This window comes from Thalassophryne amazonica, chromosome 14, assembly GCF_902500255.1.
Source record: "Thalassophryne amazonica chromosome 14, fThaAma1.1, whole genome shotgun sequence".
Lineage (NCBI taxonomy): Eukaryota > Metazoa > Chordata > Actinopteri > Batrachoidiformes > Batrachoididae > Thalassophryne > Thalassophryne amazonica.
This window is the reverse complement of record NC_047116.1, coordinates 3,938,099-3,952,820: the sequence shown is the minus strand read 5'-3', so window position 1 is coordinate 3,952,820 and position 14,722 is coordinate 3,938,099. Positions and strand designations below refer to the sequence as shown.

The 14,722-nt window shown below is 41.7% G+C and overlaps 1 protein-coding gene across 1 annotated transcript in view; it reads left to right on the top strand.

Annotated features, from left to right (window-relative positions):
- The window catches only part of LOC117525277 (titin-like), a 363,294-nt gene that overhangs the window by 39,394 nt on the left and 309,178 nt on the right, over positions 1-14,722 (top strand).

Below are 14,722 nucleotides of genomic sequence, written 5' to 3'. Positions count from 1 at the left end.
CGGAAGACAAAAGAGAACTGCTTCATCATGTCAAAGAGAAGAGGAAGCTGAGAAGAAGAAAGAGGAGGAGCGCCACAAACTGACTGCCACACCCCTCAAACCGGAGCGGGTCAAACTATCACCTAGTATGGAAGCTCCTAAGATCCTGGAGCGCATTACCAGCCAGACGGTTGCACAGGGTGATGAAGTAAAGTTCAGAGTCAGGGTTGTTGGCCGACCAGAACCTGAGTGCCAGTGGTTTAAGAATGGAGTTCAGCTGGTGAAATCTGACCACATTTACTGGTACTGGCCTGAGGACCATTTGTGTGAACTGGTGATCAGAGATGTCACAGCTGAGGATTCAGCAAGCATCATGGTCAAAGCTGTTAACACTGCAGGGGAGACCTCGAGCCACGCCTTCCTGTTAGTGCAAGGTGAAGTATCTCCAGTGTTTCCACGTTTACATCCTGCTGCTTTACAATGAATGCTGTCTGATTTTTCATTATTATGTTCAATAACTGCAGCAAAGCAAGTCATCACCTTCACGCAGAAACTGGAAGATGTTGATGCAAAGGAAAAGGATACCATGGCCACCTTTGAATGTGAAACCAATGAACCTTTTGTCAAGGTCAAATGGCTGAAGAATAATGCTGAGATTTTCTCTGGTGACAAATACAGAATGCACTCTGACAGAAAGGTTCACTTTCTGTCTGTGCTAATGATTGAAATGCGGGATGCTGCAGAATTCCTGCGTCGTAGCAGACGATGATCACATCAGGACGACTTCCGAGCTTCGTGTTGAAGGTGGGTTGGCTGTCCACTGGTGAGATCTAAAGTAGAGAAATGCAACAGCAACAACATGAAGTAGGCACTTCAGAGCCGTAGCTTGATGACGTATGGCGATCAGTCTAAATCACAGAATGCAAGTACATTTTGGACGTGTCCAACTCCACTTAGCTATTTACATGTCACATAATGTGAGGCCAAAGTACTGTGCAGGGCAGAAAGTGGTTGTTTTTACTCTTCTAACCCTCAGGGGTCCAGCAAGTCCAGGGATCCCTGCATGTTAACTAGATATGGGTGTGTTTTGATCTTAGCATAAAATAAATCCAACCTGGTCTCACGGCAAGTCGTGATTCAGCAGTATGAAATCTACATTAATCTATTGGTTTGTGATATTGTGACGAAAAGCGGTTTATTTTCATCACAGCAGTACGATCATTATTCTAATTCATCCGTGATGGCTGCACAAAATTAAAAGTGAAGCGGGGGGTGGTGGGGTTGTTGTTAGGGTTGGGGGTAGGAGTAGGGTAATAATACTGAGTAAAAAAAAAAAATCACAAAAATTTGACTCATTTCATGATGGGAGCATGAAAAAAAAAACGTGAGACTGGGCTGAATAAATCATCAGATTGTCATCAGTCACAGCCTGTAAGAGCAGGTTGTGCTGGAACCTGGCACATTTCTATTTTGACAGCAAACTCAAGGGCCGTTTTCTGGCAATTTAATACATTTCTGCGCAACTGCGAGCAGAAATTGGCCACCAGAGCTCCCTGAGGTGAAACGCAAAGATCAACTTTTGTATTTTTCAGTTCGTTCTTATTATTTACAAGTAGAGTGTCTGCACATTGTGAACCCACTTATATAAGGTACGTGTGGATGTTGCACCATATAAATAGCAGTAAAACTCTGCACTCAACTTCAGACATGGTTTTTGATGGTTTACAGCGCAGTTACATTCCGCTGGCTCACGGGGACAGTGTGGTGCTTAATTGGTGCACTTATTTCAAGAGCGTAAGGTTCCCAGTTTAAGACAACCTGTGCCTATTCTCCAGTCCAAGTCAACATGCAGATTTGTACCGGATCCCCTGTTTGTGTTGCCTCACGAAAGCGGTGCACCTACACTGAGCATGTCACACCTCATTTATTGACCTACACCCCCTTGGTCACACAGATCCACGCATGTACACTCACGATTTAAAGAATGCGAGCATGGCATCATTTAGAAACAAGCAACAATGCTGTATGCTGCTGTGCACCAAATGGAAGATCAAGCCCTTCATGGCAACACAAGTAAATGCAAACATAAAATGTAAACAAAGTCAGAAGATTTAACTTAACTCCACCCTTCTGTGTCCGCCACAGGAGCCCCGCTGGAAATGGTGAAGCCACTGGAGGACACAGAGGTGCCGGAGACCTACTCTGCAGAGTTTGAGTGTGGTGTCTCGTGAGGATGCAGAGGGCAGCTGGTACTTTGGAGACAGTGAACTTTCTTCCAGCAGTAAATACACCATGTCATCTCGCCGTGGACGGCACACCTTGTCCGTCAAAGACATCAAAAAGGAGGATCAGGGGAAATATACTTTCAGAGTTGCTGACCTCACGACATCTGCCTCACTGAAGATGAAACGTGAGTGATAGATATATCTGTCATGGAAGCAACAACGGTTTATTTCTTAACTGACAACGATTCAGTTAGAAACTGAATGATTTTCATCCTAAAATTCATCAAGAACTGACACAAATGCTGGTGTCCTGTGGACATCACACTTTAGTTCCCACATTGCAGCTTTTGTTTTTTTTAAATCCAGCGTCTGACAAACTGTTGATGTTTCAGTGCGTCCGGTGACTCTGGTGCAGCCGCTCCCCGAACTGACCGTGTGCGAGGGAGACATCGCTCAGATGGAAGTCAAGTTCTCCCAGGAGAATGTGGAAGGATCGTGGATGAAGAACGGCCAGCCTGTCACTGCCTCAAACCGTGTGCACATGGTTGTTGACAAACAGATCCACAAACTCCTGATTGAAGACACCACCAAGGATGACTATGGAATGTACTCTTTTGTGGTTCCTGCTCAGGACATCTCAACTTCTGCAAAGCTGATCATTCAGAGTAAGACACCTCAGAGCATCGTTTTTTGTTTGTGTGTGTTCCCGAGTGTCACTTTAGTTGATATGTCTGTTTAGAATTCCAAAATGACACTTGTAGCATTTGTGTTTTCCGCTTTGCAGCCATTGGTATCTTGATCCCACTGAAGGATACAAACGCTATTGAAGGCACCAAGGCCGTCCTGGAGGCCAAGATCTCAGCTCAGGATGTCATCTCAGTGAAATGGTACCATGATGACAAACTGCTGACGTCTAGCGACAGAGTCCAGATTGTGGCCAAAGGAGCCAAACAGCGTCTGGTCTTCAGCAGGACGTACGCCTCAGATGAAGGACGGTACAAACTGGTGGTGGGCCGAGTTGACACCAGCTGTGTCCTTTCTGTTGAGCGTAAGTTGTTGAATGAAGACACTCAAATGAGGGCTGGTTGAGGTCATTGCTAAGCTGATAAGGTAGCTCACTGTCTTTACTCTTCCTATGAACAGCTGTTGAGATTGTGATGCCAATGAAAGACAAAGAATGCGCTGAGTCTGAGAACGTCACCTTTGAGGTTGAGGTGTCTCATCCAGGCATAGATGCTTTCTGGACCTTCAAGAGGCAGCCACTCAAAGCCGGCCCCCAATACAAAATGGAGTCCAAGAACACGCGCCACACCCTGACTGTCCTAAACACCATGAAGGACGAGGAAGGCGAGTACATGTTTGCAGCTGGTGAGAAGACCAGCAGTGCTGTGCTCACAGTATCAGGTATGTCGGCATGCTTTCCATTTTTTCAAGATAATCCACTATAGTATAGAAGAACCAAGTGTTGACTGCCTGGACTCTCCTATCAACAGGTGGTGCTATCAAGAAGCCCTTGCGAGATTTGGTAGTTGCTGACTCCCAGACAGCCGTGCTGGAGTGTGAAGTCGCCAACCCGTCTGCGGAGGGCAAGTGGCTGAAGGACGGCAAACCTGTTGACTACAGTGAGAATGTGCTAAGTGAGGAGGACCATGTCATCAGGCGCCTCGTCATCGTCATCACCAAGGCCACAGATATCGGAGAGTACACCTACCAGGTTGCCACCTCCAAGACCTCCGCCACTCTGAAAGTCGAGGGTGGGTCCTTATTTTATCAAAACTTGTTCATGACTGAATTCTGGAGATGTTACTGAATTCAAAAAGATCATTTTGGGACCAAGATTTTGTAATTTATCAATTAGTATTTAATGTTTTACAGCTCTGATCAAAATCTCTCTTAACTCTTAGCTCCTGAAATGAAGCAGGACAGATTTTTCACTTTCATGGAACTTTTAAAACTTTTAGAAAAATTGATTAAATTTTAAAAAGTAGCAAATTTCAACATTTTAAACATTTTCTGCTGCTTTGTTATTAAACCTGACAATAGCAGCCGTTTAATCTGCATGTCAGCTGTTTTGTTGCTGCTTTGTAACATGGATGTGAAATGTCACAGATATGATGATCTGTGCAGTCAAGGTCATCACATCTGATGATGTGACATCTGTGTATTTCATGTCCATGTTCACACACATCCAGATCCATTCCCACAGATGCTCTCAAAGTAAAATAATTTTACTTTCATTGAAAGCTCTATTGAAAGGAACCAGTCTTGTACAACCCCTGGCAAAAATGATGGAATCACCGGCCTCGGAAAATGTTCATTCAGTTGTTTAATTTTGTAGAAAAAAAGCAGATCACAGACATGACACAAAACTAAAGTCATTTCAAATGGCAACTTTCTGGCTTTAAGAAACAATATAAGAAATCAGGAAAAAAATTGTGGCAGTCAGTAACAGTTACTTTTTTAGACCAAGCAGAGGGAAAAAAATTTGGAATCACTCAATTCTGAGGAATAAAATTATGGAATCATGAAAAAACAAAAGAACACTCCAACACGTCACTAGTATTTCGTGCACCACCTCTGGCTTTTATAACAGCTTGCAGTCTCTGAGGCATGGACTTAATGAGTGACAAACAGTACTCTTCATCTATTGGCTCCAACTTTCTCTGATTGCTGTTGCCAGATCAGCTTTGCAGGTTGGAGCCTTGTCATGGACCATTTTCTTCAACTTCCACCAAAGATTTTCAATTGGATTAAGATCCGGACTATTTGCAGGCCATGACATTGACCCTATGTGTCTTTTTGCAAGGAATGTTTTCACAGTTTTTGCTCTATGGCAAGATGCATTATCATCTTGAAAATGATTTCATCATCCCCAAACATCCTTCAATGATGGGATAAGAAAGTGTCCAAATATCAACGTAGCTTGTGCATTTATTGATGATGTAATGACAGCCATCTCCCCAGTGCCTTTACCTGACATGCAGCCCCATATCATCAGTGACTTGGAAATTTACATGTTCTCTTCAGGCAGTCATTTATAAATCTCATTGGAACGGCACAAACAAAAAGTTCCAGCATCATCACCTTGCCCACTGCAGATTCGAGATTCATCACTGAATATGACTTTCATCCAGTCATCCACAGTCCACGATTGCTTTCCTTAGCCCATTGTAACCTTGTTTTTTACTGTTTAGGTGTTAATGATGGCTTTTGTTTAGCTTTTCTGTATGTAAATCCCATTTCCTTTAGGCGGTTTCTTACAGTTTGGTCACAGACGTTGACTCCAGTTTCCTCCCATTCGTTCCTCATTTGTTTTGTTGTGCATTTTTGATTTTTGAGACATATTGCTTTAAGTTTTCTGTCTTGACGCTTGATGTCTTCCTTGGTCTACCAGTATGTTTGCCTTTAACAACCTTCCCATGTTGTTTGTATTTGGTCCAGAGTTTAGACACAGCTGACTGTGAACAACCAACATCGTTTGCAATATGCGTGATGATTTACCCTCTTTTAAGAGTTGATAATCCTCTCCTTGTTTCAATTGACATCTCTCGTGTTGGAGCCATGATTCATGTCAGTCACTTGGTGCAGCAGCTCTCCAGGGTGTGGTCACTCCTTTTTAGATGCAGACAGGAGCAGATCTGATTTGGCAGGTGGTTCGTTTGGGGATGAAAATTTACAGGGTGATTCCATAATTTTTTCCTCAGAATTGAGTGATTCCATATTTTTTCCCCTGCTTGGTCTAAAAAAGTAACCATTACTGACTGCCACAATTTTTTTTCCTGATTTCTTATAGTGTTTCTTAAAGCCAGAAAGTTGCCATTTGAAATGACTTTAGTTTGTGTATGTCTGTGATCTGCTTTTTTTCCAAATTAAACAACTGAATGAACATCCTCCGAGGCCGGTGATTCCATAATTTTACCAGGGGTTGTATAAAGTACCTCAAAGTGACATTGAGTGAAAGTACAAGTTACCATAAAATTACTTTGGTAAAAGTTAAGTTTCCTTTAATAATATTACTTAAGTAAAAGTCTTAAAGTATCTGACATTTACTGTACTTAAGTGTCAAAAGTAATTTCATATAAAATGTACTTTAAGTACATTTTGTAGGAGAGTGGAGAGTGAAACAGCGACACGAAAGAACACCAGTGTGATCCAGAGAAACAAGGGGGGCCTCAGCCCCTATAAAAGGCTGGACCCGCCTCTGATGGAGCAGTTGGTGTTGGTGTCGGATGAGTGAGCAATAGGTGGATGCATGTAGCTATAAATAAAGCTGCTGTTCGTTTTCCTGGATCCCACACACACTTTTCTGTTAAACACAACGGTCAGGCTCTTGTGAAACAGAACAGTCATTCATAGCTACACGTTGTGCCAAATTTAAGGAAAAGTAAAAAACAAACAAACAACGCAAGCATCACCACCACCAACCACTGCAAAGCAACAAAACGTGGCGCAAGTTGCACTCTTGAATCCAAAACGTGGCGCGCTTTTTGTGTGTGTGTGTGTGTGTGTGTGTGTGTGTGGTGTGTGTGTGTGTGTGTGTGTGTGTGTGTGTGTGGTGTGTGTGTGTGTGTGTGAAACTTGTTTTATGTCAAACACAGCCCTTGATGCTGCAGGGGAGGAAGCTGCTGCGCTCCGTCTACAGAGAACTGTATCTGCTGTGTGCCGGCTTACTTTCACCTCTGCAAACAGGCATTGCCCAATCAAATTTCTTCTACTTTCATATTGTAGTAACGCGTAACGATATGTTTTAGGGGAATGTCGTGGAGTAAAAGTGAAAGTCACCAGAAATGTAATAATGAAGTAAAGTACAGATACCGGAGATTCGGTGCAGCAGGGACGGTGCTGCATTCACTCTACTGTACTGTTGTGATGAAAAGGGAGCTGAGCCAAAGGTGAAGCTCTCGACCTACTGGTCAGTCTTCGTTCCTACTCTCACCTATGGTCATGGTTGGGTCATGACCGAAAAGAACTAGACGCGGGTACAAGCGGACGAAATGGTTTCCTCAGGGGGTGGCTGGTGTCTTAGAGATAGGGTGACAAGCTCGGAATCCATGGGAGCTCGGAGTAGAGCTGTACTCTTCACGTTGAAAGGAGCCAGCTGAGGTGGTTCAGGCATCTGGTAAGGATGTCTCCTGGGTGCCTCCCTAGGGAGGTGTTCCAGGCACATCCAACTGGGACAAGACCCCAGGGAAGAGCCAGGACTAAGTGGAGTGATTATTCTTCACACTGGCCTGGGAAACACCTCGGGATCCCCTAGTCAGAGGTGGTCAATGTGGCCCGGGAAAGGGAAGTCTGGGGTCCCCTGCTGGAGCTGGTTGCCTCCAACCTGATCTCGGATAAGTGTTGAAGCGAGTGAGTGAGTGACGTACAGATATGTCAAAATTCTACTTAAGTACAGTCATGAAGTTTCTACTTCGTTTACATAACAACACTGAAAGGAACACAAAGCAAAAGATGAGAAAAAATAACATTCTACTCACCCAGTTTTCCAAGATTTCCAGATTCCACAACAATCCAAACAGCAAAGAAGCCAACACGCATGCATCAAGAATGCGATCGCGATTGCCAGCCAAGGGATAAAAGGTCCACTAGTCCTCATACAGAGGACAGCCAGAGATCATTTCAAGTTCCACTAGTCCTCAGGTACAAGATGGCCGGCCAGAGAATAATGTCCAGGTCCACTTCATCAATCAATCAATCAATTTTTTATATAGCGCCAAATCACAACAAACAGTTGCCCCAAGGCACTTATATTGTAAGGCAAGGCCATACAATAATTATGTAAAACCCCAACGGTCAAAACGACCCCCTGTGAGCAAGCACTTGGCTACAGTGGGAAGGAAAAAACTCCCTTTTAACAGGAAGAAACCTCCAGCAGAACCAGGCTCAGGGAGGGGCAGTCTTCTGGGACTGGTTGGGGCTGAGGGAGAGAACCAGGAAAAAGACATGCGTGGAGGGGAGCAGAGATCGATCACTAATGATTAAATGCAGAGTGGTGCATACAGAGCAAAAAGAGAAAGAAACAGTGCATCATGGGAACCCCCAGCAGTCTACGTCTATAGCAGCATAACTAAGGGATGGTTCAGGGTCACTGATCCAGCCCTAACTATAAGCTTTAGCAAAAAGGAAAGTTTTAAGCCTAATCTTAAAAGTAGAGAGGGTGTCTGTCTCCTGATCTGAATTGGGAGCTGGTTCCACTGGAGAGGAGCCTGAAAGCTGAAGGCTCTGCCTCCCATTCTACTCTTACAAACCCTAGGAACACAGTAGCCTGCAGTCTGAGAGCGAAGCGCTCTATTGGGGTGATATGGTACTACGAGGTCCCTAAGATAAGATGGGACCTGATTATTCAAAACCTTATAAGTAAGAAGAAGAATTTTAAATTCTATTCTAGAATTAACAGGAAGCCAATGAAGAGAGGCCAATATGGGTGAGCTATGCTCTCTCCTTCTAGTCCCTGTCAGTACTCTAGCTGCAGCATTTTGAATTAACTGAAGGCTTTTAGGGAACTTTTAGGACAACCTGATAATAATGAATACAATAGTCCAGCCTAGAGGAATAAATGCATGAATTAGTTTTTCAGCATCACTCTGAGACAAGACCTTTCTGATTTTAGAGATTGCGTAAATGCAAAAAAGCAGTCCTACATATTTGTTTAATATGCGCTTTGAATGACATATCCTGATCAAAATGACTCCAAGATTTCTCACAGTATTACTAGAGGTCAGGGTAATGCCATCCAGAGTAAGGATCTGGTTAGACACCATGTTTCTAAGATTTGTGGGGCCAAGTACAATAACTTCAGTTTTATCTGAGTTTAAAAGCAGGAAATTAGAGGTCATCCATGTCTTTATGTCTGTAAGACAATCCTGCAGTTTAGCTAATTGGTGTGTGTCCTCTGGCTTCATGGATAGATAAAGCTGGGTATCACTGCGTAACAATAAAAATTTAAGCAATACCGTCTAATATACTGCCTAAGGGAAGCATGTATAAAGTGAATAAAATTGGTCCTAGCACAGAACCTTGTGGAACTCCATAATTAACTTTAGTCTGTGAAGAAGATTCCCCATTTACATGAACAAATTGTAATCTATTAGACAAATATGATTCAAACCACCGCAGCGCAGTGCCTTTAATACCTATGACATGCTCTAATCTCTGTAATACATTTTTATGGTCAACAGTATCAAAAGCAGCACTGAGGTCTAACAGAACAAGCACAGATATGAGTCCACTGTCCGAGGCCATAAGAAGATCATTTGTAACCTTCACTAATGCTGTTTCTGTACTATGATGAATTCTAAAACCTGACTGAAACTCTTCAAATAGACCATTCCTCTGCAGATGATCAGTTAGCTGTTTTACAACTACCCTTTCAAGAATTTTTGAGAGAAAAGGAAGGTTGGAGATTGGCCTATAATTAGCTAAGATAGCTGGGTCAAGTGATGGCTTTTTAAGTAATGGTTTAATTACTGCCACCTTAAAAGCCTGTGGTACATAGCCAACTAACAAAGATAGATTTCATATTTAAGATCGAAGCATTAAATAATGGTAGGGCTTCCTTGAGCAGCCTGGTAGGAATGGGGTCTAAAAACATGTTGATGGTTTGGATGAAGTAACTAATGAAAATAACTCAGACAGAACAATCGGAGAGAAAGAGTCTAACCAAATACCGGCATCACTGAAGCAGCCAAAGATAACGATACGTCTTTGGGATGGTTATGAGTAATTTTTTCTCTAATAGTTAAAATTTTGTTAGCAAAGAAAGTCATGAAGTCATTACTAGTTAAAGTTAATGGAATACTCAGCTCAATAGAGCTCTGACTCTTTGTCAGCCTGGCTACAGTGCTGAAAAGAAACCTGGGGTTGTTCTTATTTTCTTCAATTAGTGATGAGTAGAAAGATGTCCTAGCTTTACGGAGGGCTTTTTATAGAGCAACAGACTCTTTTTCCAGGCTAAGTGAAGATCTTCTAAATTAGTGAGACGCCATTTCCTCTCCAACTTACGGGTTATCTGCTTTAAGCTACGAGTTTGTGAGTTATACCACGGAGTCAGGCACTTCTGATTTAAAGCTCTCTTTTTAGAGGAGCTACAGCATCCAAAGTTGTCTTCAATGAGGATGTAAAACTATTGACGAGATACTCTATCTCACTTACAGAGTTTAGGTAGCTACTCTGCACTGTGTTGGTATATGGCATTAGAGAACATAAAGAAGGAATCATATCCTTAAACCTAGTTACAGCGCTTTCTGAAAGACTTCTAGTGTAATGAAACTTATTCCCCACTGCTGGGTAGTCCATCAGAGTAAATGTAAATGTTATTAAGAAATGATCAGACAGAAGGGAGTTTTCAGGGAATACTGTTAAGTCTTCTATTTCCATACCATAAGTCAGAACAAGATCTAAGATATGATTAAAGTGGTGGGTGGACTCATTTACTTTTCCTCAGGTTCTGATCAATGCTTCCACATAATGTCCAATCACAACTCTGCCTTCAGCTCAAATTCTGTCACGATTGTGGCACGTTAGATAGAGAGTCTGTTATCTCCTGAAAATAGCGTCTTCTGAGTTTTTCCAATATGAGACATACGTCTGCGTTTGTGGTGGAGACAGTCCATGTCCATGATCGCAGCAGCGGTAAACCAGCATCCTGTGACACAAACAGCAGCGTCATCAAAATCTGACAGACTCTGAAAAAGTTTCGGGGTGACGTGTGTCGTCTCCTCTGTAAATCCGCATCAATTCAAAGAAAAGCTCCAAAGCTTTGTTATCAGACATAACCACTTTCGTTTCACTCTGTCTGTCGGCCGTCGGGATGTTTCGTGTTTTGCTAATAAGTACGTCACACTCCAGGAAATGCAGATTTGCTGAGTGAGACGTTTGCACCTATTAACTCGCTCAGGGAGAGGAATAAAAAACATCAGAGACCACTAAAAACCACTAAGACTTACAATCATGAATACTTGATGTTGTGTTGCTAACTGATAAAAACACGTGACATGTTCTTTAAGTTTTGGTGAAAATGAGACGAAACTCATGGACAAAAATCAGCCGACAGTCATGTCCTTTGACCTGATGGGCAACTAAGTTGTTTTCTTAATGTCATAAAATAAAAGTTAGTAACAGCGCTGTGAGATGAGAACTTTTTACAGGTACTGTGTATGAACGTTTGATTCTGTTGCAATGTGTCCAGTGGAGACAGCGCCCCCTAGCTTCGTTCAGAGACTTCAGAGCTCACACAGTCAGACAGGGCAGCCAGCTCAGGCTGGATGTCCGGGTCACGGGAATCCCTACACCTGTGGTGAAGTTCTACAGAGAGGAGCCGAGATCCAGAGCTCCGCCGACTCAGGATCCTCCAGGATGGAGACCTGCACAGCCTGATGATTGCCGAGGCCTTCCCAGAGGATTCTGGGACATATTCTGTAACTGCCACCAACAGCAGTGGACGAGCCACGTCGACTGCTGAGCTGCTGGTTCAAGGTGAGCTTATTCATGTTAATAGATATCAAAATATGAGAATGCCTGGAGGTTTTGGACCTTTTCTTTTAATTTGACATTAAATTCAAATAAGAACAAAAACAGCACAAAAACAGTGATCATGTTAAAACCAAATACAGACTCAAAAGTATTAAAAATGCAAAGAATCATCAGGATTCATGAGGACAAATCTGATCATAACAGAGAAACAGTTTCAGCTTTTAAAATGAATTCAGTCCTTAAATTACCTTAACCACACAGTGATCATTTTCAAATTTAACGATAAATGTATTGTTCAAGAATATCGTCAAAGGTTCCATTTTTCAGCTTCAGGTGGGAATTTTTCAGTTGCCAGAAAATAAATACTGCCACACTCAGTTAATCTACAACTATAAGCAACAGTCTCACAGAAGCCTGTTCTCAAGGATCTGGAAATGGAGCAATATCTCCGCCTGGTGGACATTTACCAATAATGCAGGTACAGTATAATTTCACCAAGAGATTGTCTTAATAGATTAAGTGTTAGCTTAGCATGAAGGCAAGCATAACTGAATGACTTCACTTTCTCAGTTCTTTTTGTAATTATATATGCTGGGACATGAATGAGCAAAGCTCTTCAGCATTCACCAAGTTTATTTCGGTCCTTCAGACTTTTTCAGTAAATGGGAAGCATTAGCATGGCTAAAAACTTCAGGCAATTTACACACTAAATAGGCACTGACTGACCTCATGAGCTGTCCAAGGTGCGTGCTGCCTCTAACTTTAGCATTCCTGGATTCAGTGCCAACTCAACATTTATTTCCTGTTTTAGTGTCGACTGTGCACTGATTACCCACAAGATCTCCTCTTTATTTATTTATTTATTTGTTTGTTTGTTTGTTTTTGAATTGAAACAAACACAAAATGTTACACCAAAACCTTATAGAAATTACCACAGCAAAAAACTGTAAAACAGGATAATCTCCTGTACTGTTTGTCCAGGAATTTTAATTTAATTAATTTAATTTAATTAGCTTATAATGCGCCAAATTACAGCAAAAGCCGTCTCAAGTCACCACGAAACAACATAAAATAAATAATTAAAAATGAATAAAAATTTCAAATATATAATTAAAAGCAGAAGTAAAAGAATAAACTGATAAAAAATGAAAACTTTCATAAGAAAGAGAATAAAAATAAATTGCACTGTACGTGGATGACATCCTAATATACCTAAAAGACCTCGCTCACTCATTTCTGAACTATTCAAGCTTTTAGATAGCTTTGGTAAATACGCGGGCTATAAACTGAATGTTCAGAAACCCAAATCCTAACACATAATTATATTCCATCCAAACAAATTAAGGACAAATTTAATCTGAATTGGGACAAGACTCAATGAAATATCTAGGCATACTGTTTCCAAAGGACATTACCACATTAGCAAAGACTAACTATGACCCACTCCTTACTAGAATAAAACTAGATATACAAAGATGGAACTCCAACCCCTTTATGAGCCTTACTCAAAGGGTGGAGACCATAAAATGAATATACTCCCGAGATTTCTTTTTCTATTCCAGGCCCTTCCAGTTGAAATGACCACAAAACAATTCTCCGAATGGGATAATATATTTTCCAGATTCATTTGGCAGGGGAAAAAACCCAGGGTAAGGTTTAGAACACTACAACTATCGAAAGAGAGAGGAGGAATGGCTGTACCAAATTTAAAGGATTACTTTTTCTCATCCCAAATTAGACCAGTGATAAATTTGTGTAATCAAGACTACCAGGCCAGGTGGAAAGACATTGAAATGTCACTCATTAAGGACCTCCCAATCCAGGCAGCATTGGGTAATAAAGACCTGGGGAATTGCTTAAACAAACTGCAAATCCATGGACAAAATTTCAAATTAAAATCTGGAACTCTGTTAAAGATATATATAAACTACACGACAAGTTAGGATAATTAGATGGTGCGCCTACGACCCTGACTTCAAACCGAATCAACTGGACTGTAGATTTAAATGCTGGATAATCAAGGGGAATAACAACATTTCACTCGATAACAAATAAAGGACAATTTAAAAGTTTTGAGACTCTGAGAAGGGAACACTTTCTGGAAAAGCAAGACTTTTACAGATATTTACAATTACGTAATTATTTTAACCAGGTGATTAGAAATTTTACAGTGGACCCTGATGATCCAATACTAAAAGAGGTATTACGTGCTTATTCATCGGAACGAGGCAAGGGTACAATATCTAGACTATATAAGAGCTTTATGAATAAAAAATCTTATTCTACAGATTATATTAAAGATAAATGGGAGAAGGAATGTAATTTTGAAATTTTGAGAGAGGAATGGGACAGTTACTGTGAGTTTCAATGGAAATGCACCAACTCACATACATGGAGAGAATTTGCATGGAAATGTCTAATCAGATTCTTTGTGACCCCCAAGCAGAAAGCTCACTTTGCAGGAGACGACCCATTGTGTTGGAGGTTGTGCGGGAGCCGGGATGCTAATCACTGGCATATACGAGGTCTATTAGAAAAGTATCCGACCTTATTATTTTTTTCAAAAACCATATGGATTTGAATCACGTGTGATTACATCAGACATGCTTGAACCCTCGTGGGCATGCGAGAGTTTTTTCACGCCTGTCGGTTACGTCATTCGCCTGTGGGCAGTCTTTGAGTGAGGAGTCGTCCACCCGCTCGTCGATTTTTTTCATTGTTTAGGAATGGCTCAGAGACTGTTGCTTTGTTTGATAAAATTTTTTTCAAAACTGTAAGGCACAACTGAGTGGACACCATTCAATAAATTCAGCTGGTTTTCGGTAAAATTTTAACGGCTGATGAGAGATTTTTGGTCTGGTAGTGTCGCTTTAAGGACGGTTCACGGCGGCCTGACGGCGATCTGCGCTTCGAGGCGGCAGCGTCTCGCCGTTTCAAGTTGAAAACTTCCACATTTCCAGGCTCTGTTGACGCAGTAAGTCGTCAGAGAACAGAGAACTTTCAGAAGAAGTCGGCATGAGGAGTTTATTCGGACATTCCATTGT